We start from the raw sequence: 10,524 nt of genomic DNA, 5'->3' as shown, positions 1-10,524 counted from the left end.
GTTTAAAGGGGCATAGTGCAATGCCTGTTATTGTGCAGTTTTTATGACGGTGGTCTGTAAATAATTGAGTCTGGACAAGACAATACAGTGATTGACATCATGAGCATCAATCCACGCAATTGGGATACCATGACATGCATCAACCAAGTCAGCTAGCATGACCACCTGATCCCGCTAGTCGTCTCTTACGACAAGCATAGTCGCCTTTTATGGCAAGCATGGGTTGCTGAAGACCTATTCTACCCCCGATCTTCACGGGTCCAATCAATACAAGGGTAGGTTTATCATGAATTGCATTGACAGTAAATCGTGCCATTTAAAAACAAGGTATGGATTTCTCAATGGAACACTTCAATCCATTCTCCAATTCTCTCAGTTTATATCTAAACATCGGTTTGATATATTATCAACAATAATATTAACAACAATAATAGTGATTTGTTGCAAGTTAGTGACAACTTCTCTACATGCTTGTCTGAAAAAGTGCGTCTTTAGCCGAGTCTTAAGGAAGACAGTTACTGAATACATCAGAGATGATCTGGAAGATTGTCCCACAGTACTGGTTCGGCATCAGCAAAGGTTCGATCAAAACGAGATTTTGTCAGACAACTGCTTCCTTGAGCTAAGAGATTGGGGTGGAATGTGCTGTTTTATGAGCTCTCTGATATAGTTGGGAGTGAGGCCTTGCTGTACCTTGAATACAAGAGACAGAATGTTGACTGTCATGTATTCACACCTTTATGCTCGGGAGTATGCACGCCAAACACAACAGAACATGGAAGGAAGCCATCATAGTTTACTCAGACATCGCATCCATACATGACCTCATCATATGTGACGTCATCATATGACGTAACGAGATGATGTGTACTTGGATATTGCGGGAAACTGTGTCACACAAGATGTAAACAACTATAAGGAGAATACAGTACACTCTTCCCCTCTAAACATTTACCTTATGATTATATTAAAGATTAGAGTCCATCATAATATTGATATATATATAATAATAATACTTCTACAGTCCATCGGGAGGTGTACTACGATCTTGCTGTAATGTTAGGCTTCTGAATAATAGCAACATTAAAGTCCATTTCATTATAACTTTGATAACTGGAATTAACACAACTTTTAAAACTTGTAAATTCTGAGCTTGAATAACTGGTGAATTGACAATTCATGCGAGATGCCTGAACTGTCCTCATTAAAGTCACAATGTTCAAAGATCAAGTCTTTGCACTTGTTTTCATGTTCTCTGTGGATAGTGTCTCTGTTCACCATTTGTTGAAGTCACAGGTTTATCAAGAGTTCTCTCCCTTGATTCAAGGTTGCTGGCTTACTTTTATTCTGGTTGTAGCTTGTGTTGAGTAGTCTCCTCCTCTCTAGGAATGGTATTACCAGTTATTACCGGTAACGAAGGTAATGCATTTGGTAATAACAGTCTCAGTTCTTCATCTGCATGTCCCACTGAAGGTAAGCATCTGGTTAACATGCACATATCTGGTTCTTGCTCCAGTTTGAACAAGATAACGTTGTTGACCTAAGCGTTTAACTACTCTTCCAGGTATCCATTTCTCACCTTGTTATTCTCTGTAATTTCTAACTCTGCAGGATTCATTCACTTCAAATTCTCCGAGTATGATGGAATTGTCGTGAAATTGCTTCTGTTTTTCTTGAGCTACTTCCACAGTTTTCCGCAGGTCTGGTTTCAAAAGTGAAAGTCTTGCGCGAAGTTGTCTTCCAAGAAAAAGTTCAGCAGGTGTCCGCCCAGTTACGGAATGAGGAGTTGACATGTAAGTCAATAGGAAATTTGCCAAGTGTTTCTTTGTTGATCATGATCAAGACCTGGGTACCACACATAGCATCGAGGGCGTGCCTTCATCTTCACGATGCCCATATGCTCACTGTGTAGTTCATTCAACACATACATAGTCTTGATAGCTCTTTGGAATAATAACCCTGAAAAACAATCTTGATCCACAGACAGTTCATCTTTCCGTCTGAAGAATGGTGCAAGTCCCTCATCTGCAACATAATTTGGCCAACCACGCACTTTTGAGAAGTAGTTGATCTTGGCTTCAATAGTTTCTGGGTCATCGTTTCCAGGAAGTCTAGAGAGTCCATCTGTGTTAGCATGATCCTCTGATCTTCGATATCGTATCTCATAGTCATGTGCCATCAGAATGAGAGCCCAACGTTGTAGATGTGCTGCTGCCAGTGTAGGTATGCAATTCTTGGGACCTAAGAGAGTGGTAAGTGATTTGTGGTCAGTGATTAAGACAAACTTCCTTCAATAGATGTACTTGTGAAACTTCTTGACTCCGTATATAATCGCAAGTGCTTCTTTTTCTATTTGGGCATAATTTTTCTCACTTGGTGAGAGGGTTCTTGAGGCAAAAGCAACTGGTCTTTCGGTTCCATCATTCATCACATGAGATAGCACACATCCAACACCATATGCAGATGCATCACATGCCAAAGTTAATGGCTTGTTCAAGTCATAGTGGACAAGAACACTCTCACTAGACAACATAGTCTTGCACTTTTGGAAAGCATCTTCTTGTTCTGAATTCCATTTCCAAGGAGTGTCAGCCTTCAAGAGTGAGTAGAGGGGTGCTAGAATCGTGGACATGTTTCCCAAGAATCTGCCATAATAATTGATCATTCCCAAGAAAGCTCTTAGCTGTGTGATGTTTTCTGGATGTGGAGCTTCAGCAATGGCCTTTATCTTGTCTTCCAGTGGATGTAGTCCATCCCCATCAATGTAGTGTCCCAGATATTCCACTTTGGATACCTTGAACTTGCACTTGTCTGAGTTCAACTTAATGCCATAGGTATCCAGACGTTTCAGCACTTCATGAAGCACCTTGTCATGCTGGTCATCGGTCACAGTCCCTATCAATATATAATCCAGCAATGACTCAGCTCTAGGTATGCCTTGTAATACTTGATCCATTATAGACTGAAATATGGAAGGAGCAGTGGCTATTCCAAACGAAAGTCTTTGATATTCGTAGAGGCCTTTATGGGTGTTGATCACTAGTAGTGGTTTTGACCGATCTGTAAGCTCTAGCTGAAGGTATGCATTTGACAAGTCCAACTTCTTGAAGACTTTGGCTCCGCCGATCTTTGCGAATAAATCTTCTGCTGTTGGCAGGGGGTACACATTATCCTCCAGTACCGGATTGACTGTCACCTTATAGTCCCCACATAGTCTTACCGTCATATTTGCTTTCGGAACTACCACCACTGGCGTCGCCCAATCAGATTTCTCAACCTTCTTAATAATTCCTTCCCGTTCAAGTCTGTCAAGCTCTGTTTCCACTGCGTCTCTTAGGGCATAAGGTAAAGGACGTGCTTTAAAGAACTTCGGGTTGGCATCTGCTTTAACCTTGATATCTGCTTTAAAGGTCTTGATAATACCTCTCCCTTGCAATACTGAACTGTACTTGGCTTTCAGTTCTTCTTTCAGTGAGTTACACTGTTCAGTTACTGCACATAACTTTCCCCAATCTAACTTCATGACTGACATCCAGTTTCTTCCGAATAAAGGTGCCCTGCGTCCCCTTGCAACAAGTAATGGTAGGGTGAATTCTTTCTCATTGGCTTCTCCAAGTAATGGTATTACCTTTTCTGAGTAATCGTGAAGGGTCACTTTTGTGGAAGATAAGGGTATCTTATCGAAATGTCTCTTGTACATCTCTTCTCCTATGATAGAATGACTAGCAGCCGTGTCAAGGAACAATGCAACATCCTTTCCTTCTATGGTAAGAGGTACCTTGAATCCATCATTAGATTTCTCATTGTGATCCATAGAAATTATTGCATACAAATTCTCAGCCCCTGTATCTGAATCTGACATCTCTGCAGTTTCTTCTACCAAGTGTGCCTTCCCAGTATTCTTACGATAGCCAGTTCTCTGATCCTTTGCCCCTATACTTCTACAAGCTCTTTCTATATGTCCCAATTTCTTGCACTTATTGCACTTCTTATTCTTATAGTAACAGTCATCTGGGTCATGATTTGTGAGATTACACCTAAAACATGGCTTTCTTTCTGGTTTTCTCTTCCCAATCTTGTTCCCATAGTTACCTGTCTTGAGCCTGATGATCTTACCATCAGTTGAAGTAGCAGCTAATCCCTGTGTGTGGAATGATCTAGTATCCTTGTCTGCAATTTCCATTGAGACTGCAATATCACAAGCTTTCTCCCATGTCAACTCTCTCTCTGTTAAGAGCTTCCTCTGTACAGCTTTACTCCGAACACCACCTACTAAACGATCCCTCAAACGTTCACTAAGTGTATGGCCAAAGTTGCAATGTTTGCTAAATCTCTTAAGTTCAAGAATATATTCTTGTATTGATTCACCATGATTCTGTTTCCGTTCCGTGAAAGCTTGCCGTTCCCAAATAACATTGCATACTGGTTTGTAGTAACGTTTCAATGCTTCTGTAAGATCGTTGTACTGTACATCGGCGAAAACATTGACACCAACAGTTCAAAGGCACTTGGTCCGATAGTTGCCAAGAATACGTTTGCACGATCTTCTGTCTTGAACTTGTGAGCCTTCATCCATATTTCCAGTCGTTTCTGTAGCTTTCCCAGTCTTCTTTGCCGGGGGTAAACTCGCTCATCGATCCTACCATGGGCATGGCCATCTTGGATCACGTCACTTCGGCTTTTAAAATCCAGTGAATTTGGGTCAGCCCAGTTTGTCGCTTCGAAAAACTTGGGTTGTGTTACTTAGCACCAACACTGTTCATTTAAAGTGAAATAAGTTACTGTCCAAAGAAGGAATGTGTGATATTACAATATTATCACTGGCTTCAGTTCACTATGTGTGATATTCCAATATTATCACTGGCTTCAGTTCACTATGTGTGATATTATCACTGGCTTCAGGATTCTCCTTCTGATAAAACGAATGTCACATGGCGCGCAATCACGCAAAGCTGTAGCTGATGTGTTCGTTCCGTCACTTTTCCTGAATTACCACATTAAGTAAACAGTTCCAAAATACTCCCTGAGGTATCCTCTCCTTAGGGATCCCATCTTCGTCGCCAAAACTGTCATGTATTCACACCTTTATGCTCGGGAGTATGCACGCCAAACACAACAGAACATGGAAGGAAGCCATCATAGTTTACTCAGACATCGCATCCATACATGACGTCATCATATGACGTAACGAGATGATGTGTACTTGGATATTGCAGGAAACTGTATCACACAAGATGTAAACAACTATAAGGAGAATACACTACAATGCATCTTGATACTTTGTGTTGCTGGCAGCCAGTGAAGTTCCTTGAGCTCTTTGCCCATACGAGAGAGCATTACAGTGGTCAGGCTGAGAGACTGACAAGGCGGGTGTGGCTGCTGTTTCCTTGGTGACACGCCTACAAATATGACTGACTTGTGACGAAAGAATGCAGTTCTGCACCATCAAAAGGACAGACAAAACAATGCCAGACAAACTTTGCTTGCACAAACAGCTACAATTTACAATCCAGCTATTTTTCGGCTAGATTGTGTCACTTGTCCAGATGTTCCCTGTCTAGCTTGACGGTGCAGAAATAACAAACGGAGGAAGTGGGAAGAGATCACTTGTCGCCTTTGGACATGGCAGCAGCTTCCTTGGCCTGGTGGGCTTGCAATACAGCAACCGCCTCATCAACCTGGGGACACAAAACATACTGATCAGCATCTCAAACAATAGCAAAGGCATTCTCAAGACATCTTGGTTGTACAATTTCCTCAGCCTATTCAATGTCAAGGGCAGATACAGAGACTACAGCCACAAAGTATTCTGGACGCTGTTTTAATTCTTTTAGTGCTTCGTTGAGTATCCTATTATCAAAACAGGACATTGCAAAACTAACTTGTCACTGTATCCAGTTTCACAGAAAGTTCACTTCAATAGATTAACAAGACAATAATTCTGAAAAAAAATATACCACTAAAAAGAATACACCCAATTCTTTCATGACCATGGTTAATCTGTCATGGCTGGTGGGTATTGCAACACAGCCTTCCAAATGTGGGCGTTCTTTAATTTCTGATGAGTAGCATATATTCAGAGATCCTGTCTTTGATCTACCTACCTTTGCTTTGAGAGACTCGTTCGACTCTAACATGTGAAGAAGTTCGGAGTTGTCGATCTCGAGCAACATGCCAGTGATTTTTCTGGCCAGCTCGGGGTACATTCTCTGGATAAGAGGGAACAGCTTCTCTCCTAGCATCTGCTTTTGTTCCTGTGGTGGTGCAGCAGCCAATATGGAGGCCGTCAGAGGCTCCTGCCCTGGGATGACAACAGACTGCTGGGGCTGAAACAGATGAGATGTATGAAGTCTTGATTACATGTATCAGCAGTTTATCTACCTATAATCTCAAAATGATAGGGTTCCTTAACGTAACACTAGGGCTGTAACAATTCACTTGCGTATTCAGTGAATCGAAACGTATCCATTCATGAATTGAATTCGATATTCATGGTCACCAGAATCGAATATTAACGAATATGCAATCATGTGCATCTACATACACTGTACCTACAGATATCCATAAAAACATTACATGCAGAGATTTCTTAAAGACAACACTCATATATATAATTTGACAGTATTGTGGTCACCGGTCATTGTGGTATTTGAGCAGATACTAGTACCTGGATAAATGCAGTATAAAAATGTATAATATATTAATAATTATCCAACCATGTCAAATAATTTGTTATTTTCCACTGAATGTAACAAATTAAAGATCAACTGCTGACTTTTTATTGTATTCGTGAATAAATATTCGTATTAGTTAACCTATATCCATGATATGAATCGTATTGGCCTCATAGTGTATTCGTTGCAGCCCTACGCAACACCCAACTAACATCTTGAAAGACCAGGGATTTAGTTGATATAGTTCTGTATTTTCACCTAAACCATAAAACATAAAAACAGGTGGCTGATGAGATGTTGGGATATGAACCATAGCTTTTAAATAGCCAAGTCATAGCTATGACTTTTCAAGACTTGGGTGTTTTCCAGACAATTTCTCTCCCATTCTATTGATGTCAGTGTATCAAATTTTTAATCTTCTGGTTTTTACCTAACAATGAAATATGAAATCTAAAGCACCGACTAACCTGACCTAAAGTTAAGGCCTACAGTTGCATTAAACCACATTTCAGAAACATCTGTAAAGGTGAAGGTCAAATATGACAACTAGCACAGGTCTGGTGCTGACAAATCAATGAAAAAGTAATATTTTCTTAGAAAAAAAACACTTATCGAAATCAAACTTGACACTGAACCTCTCCTATTCCCAAATGGAAACGAATCCATGAAGTGGTTTTCAAGTTACAGGTCACAAATGAAGTAAAATATATATATCTAAGTTCAAAATATGACTAAAAAATATTTTTGGAAAATATACATGTCAAAATTAAACTTTTACCTCAACTCTCCTATAAGGATAGAAATTGTTCCTTAAATTTGAAAAGAATCCAAGTAGTAGTTCTCAAGTTTTGGTCGCACTAATGTTCAAGTACACATATTCTCATTAAATTCTAAGTAAAACCAAACAATTTTCAGAAAATCCAAATACTTAAATTAAACTTAGCACTGCTCCCCTAATTTGGGCATAGAAAGTCTGAAACGAAACTACTGCAGAAGTTTTCAAGTTATAGGTCGAACACAAGGACAAATCTGAGGCTTTTAACCCAAGATCAGGTCCTGACTGTCAGAAATGTACTCTCAAAATCATTAAGAATGGCATTTAATATAGAAGGATTGAGGGTGCCCCCAACATTTTGGGCAGCCAAAACATCCATTTGCTGGCAGCCATTTTCGACTTGGAGTTAAGACTGAAACCTTGGAATCAAACTGAAGCTTTAAGCTACCTGCTGCATGACCTGTGACTGTGGAACAGCTGTTGGGGGGTTGCGCATCTGGGTGTTGAACTTGAATCCTTGTCTGTTGGGGGCATTGGGCATCGCTGCTGCAGCAGCTGCTGGTCGGTTGCCCATGCTCGGGCCCATTGCAGCCATGCGAGCATTGGGGTTGGTTGGCACTGCACCAGACTGTCCAGTGATTGGCCGGTCATTGACACCTGCACGGATGGCTGTCTGGCCAGGTCGTGGGGCAGTAGTGCGCATCTGGCCACTGGTGGGCATGCCTTGGAAACCTGCAAGCAACAAAAACAATGTCAGTTTGCCAGTGACAGAGATGGTAAGGGTATAACAGTGTCAGACTTGAATTGCCCATTCAGACAAGTAGCTCTTATTAGAAGAGTTAATTTGGCATACATATTTAAACAGTTTGTTTGATGTTTAATGCCACATTCAGCAATAATCCAGCTATATGACGGCGGTCTGTAAATAATCGAGCCTGGACCAGACAATCCAATCCAGTGATTAATATCATGAGCATCAATCCACGCAATTGAGATCGATGACGTGCATCAACCAAGTCAGCGAGCCTGACCACCCGATCCCGTTAGCCCCCTCTTACAACAAGCATAGTCGCCTTTTATGGCAAGCATGGGTTGAAGACCTATTTCACCCTGGATATGCACGGGTCTATTTATACAGTATGTTAGTGTTCCAACCTGCAGTCGGCTGTGTTGGTCGGACTTGTGTCTGCCATCTGGGACTGGCTCGGACCTGTGGCATTTGTGTTGGGGTGAAGAATCCACGCTGGGCTTGGGGCGGTCTATAAATAATCGAGCCTGGACCAGACAATCCAGTGATTAATATCATGAGCATTGGTTCGCAGTGGAAGACTAAACTAAACTAAAGATGAACTTACCTTGTAATCAACTAAACGTGAAATCCCCTTGTAATCAACTAAACGTGAAATCCCCTTGTAATGTAATGAACAATGAAAATGTGATAAGATCAAATGAAATGGATTTGAAACTTAAAGTGAAGTTGCCGTATGGTAACAATGTAAATGGGTAACTCTCTCAACTATTTCTATTCTATTCTATTTCTGTACTATTCTAATTCACCATTTGGTAACTTAGAGAGAGATATCCATTTAATCCTTACCCATATGAATGCCAGAAGCCAACTGGAAATAACTGTCTAGAGCATGCGCATTTTCCGCTCATCCAGCAAGAAGCACGTGCTGCATGCCAACTTTAACGCTTTCCGCGAAGCTGTTGTGTACCCATGAGTCAACCACTGTGTCCAGGACCATGAGACCTGTTCCCAGACACTTGTTCCCGGATGCTTCAGAACATGCCCCCTTCCATGATAGACCCCTGTCTATCATCTATTTGGAACAATACTTCATCAAAACAATGCAGTTGACAAACTACAAAAAAACTAACTTATTTACAACAATGACTAGTCCATGAAAACAGCAGCACTATTTACAACCTTGAACAGCTGGTTCTTGTTCAGTCTCAATATTCGAGAGGACAGATCTTTGTAACTGGTCGAGTCAATCTCGACCCTCCAACTTTAACATCTACAACTCTAACATGGCCATCTTTGCCTGAGTACGTTTTCAATATCCTTCCCATTGGCCAAGTTCCTCTTGGATTATCTTGTGATACGACAATCACCACATCATCAACTTGGAAGTCTCTTGATGACGTGACCCACTTTTTTCTGACATTCAGCGTTGGAAGCCACTCTCTCATCCATCTCCTCCAGGTATGCCTGATGAGTTCCTGGATCCTCCGCCAACGCTTCTGGGGAGAAAAGGAAGTGGAATCTATTTCTGGAGCGAAGTCTCCACCAAGCTGCCCATGTAGAAAGTGGTTTGGTGTGAGCGGAACATCATCCTGTGTGTGGGTACTCTGATATGTGAGTGGTCTTGAATTCAACAGAGCTTCGGCCCCAGTAAAAGCAGTCATCAGTTCTTCATCGGTGACATCACTTGAGCTGAGGACAGCATAAATAGCCCGTTTAGCTGACTTGACCATCGATTCGAATATTCCTCTGAAGTGAGGAGCATTTGGAGGATTAAGTCTCTGTTTGCCAATTTTGATTTTGTGATGTCAGAATCTAATGAAGTCACCAGCTCTTTAAGCTCTTTCACAGCTCCAACGAAATTCGTCCCGTTGTCCGATATGATCTCCTTGGGCATTCCCCTTCTGTGTGCCATGCTGAAGAGAACATTCAAGAACAAATTTGTGTCTAGTCCAAAAGTGATCTCTAGTCCAAAAGCGATCTCTAAATGTACAGCGCGTGTTGCTAGGCATGTGAACAGGCACAGGTAACGCTTTTGACGGCTTTTACCTCGACCCTGTACAGTAAGAAATGGACCAGCGAAATCTACCCCAGCTTGAACAAATGCTCTCATTGAACAAACTACTCTTACCTTTGGAAGATTGCCCATGAGTTGTTGTGCTGGCTTTGCTTTTTGTTTTTTGCACCAAAAACATGCATTTTCCCATTCACGAATTTCCTCCCTCGAGGATATTATCCAGAACTTTGAAGACAATGAAGCTAATGTGGTATTTGTTCCAATGTGGTGACACATTTCATGATGATGTTTAACTATCAACTTTGTCACC

General features: G+C 41.3%; 1 pseudogene; it reads right to left on the bottom strand.

Annotated features, from left to right (window-relative positions):
- Nucleotides 1-5,603: 5,603 nt before the first annotated feature.
- The window catches only part of LOC139454530 (uncharacterized), a 47,383-nt pseudogene continuing 42,462 nt past the window's right edge, over nt 5,604-10,524 (bottom strand).

Source organism: Haliotis cracherodii, unplaced genomic scaffold (genome assembly GCF_022045235.1).
Source record: "Haliotis cracherodii isolate W230 unplaced genomic scaffold, xgHalCrac1.p SCAF_1, whole genome shotgun sequence".
Lineage (NCBI taxonomy): Eukaryota > Metazoa > Mollusca > Gastropoda > Lepetellida > Haliotidae > Haliotis > Haliotis cracherodii.
The sequence above is the reverse complement of the archived record's forward strand: the minus strand, read 5'-3'. Positions and strand labels throughout refer to the sequence as shown.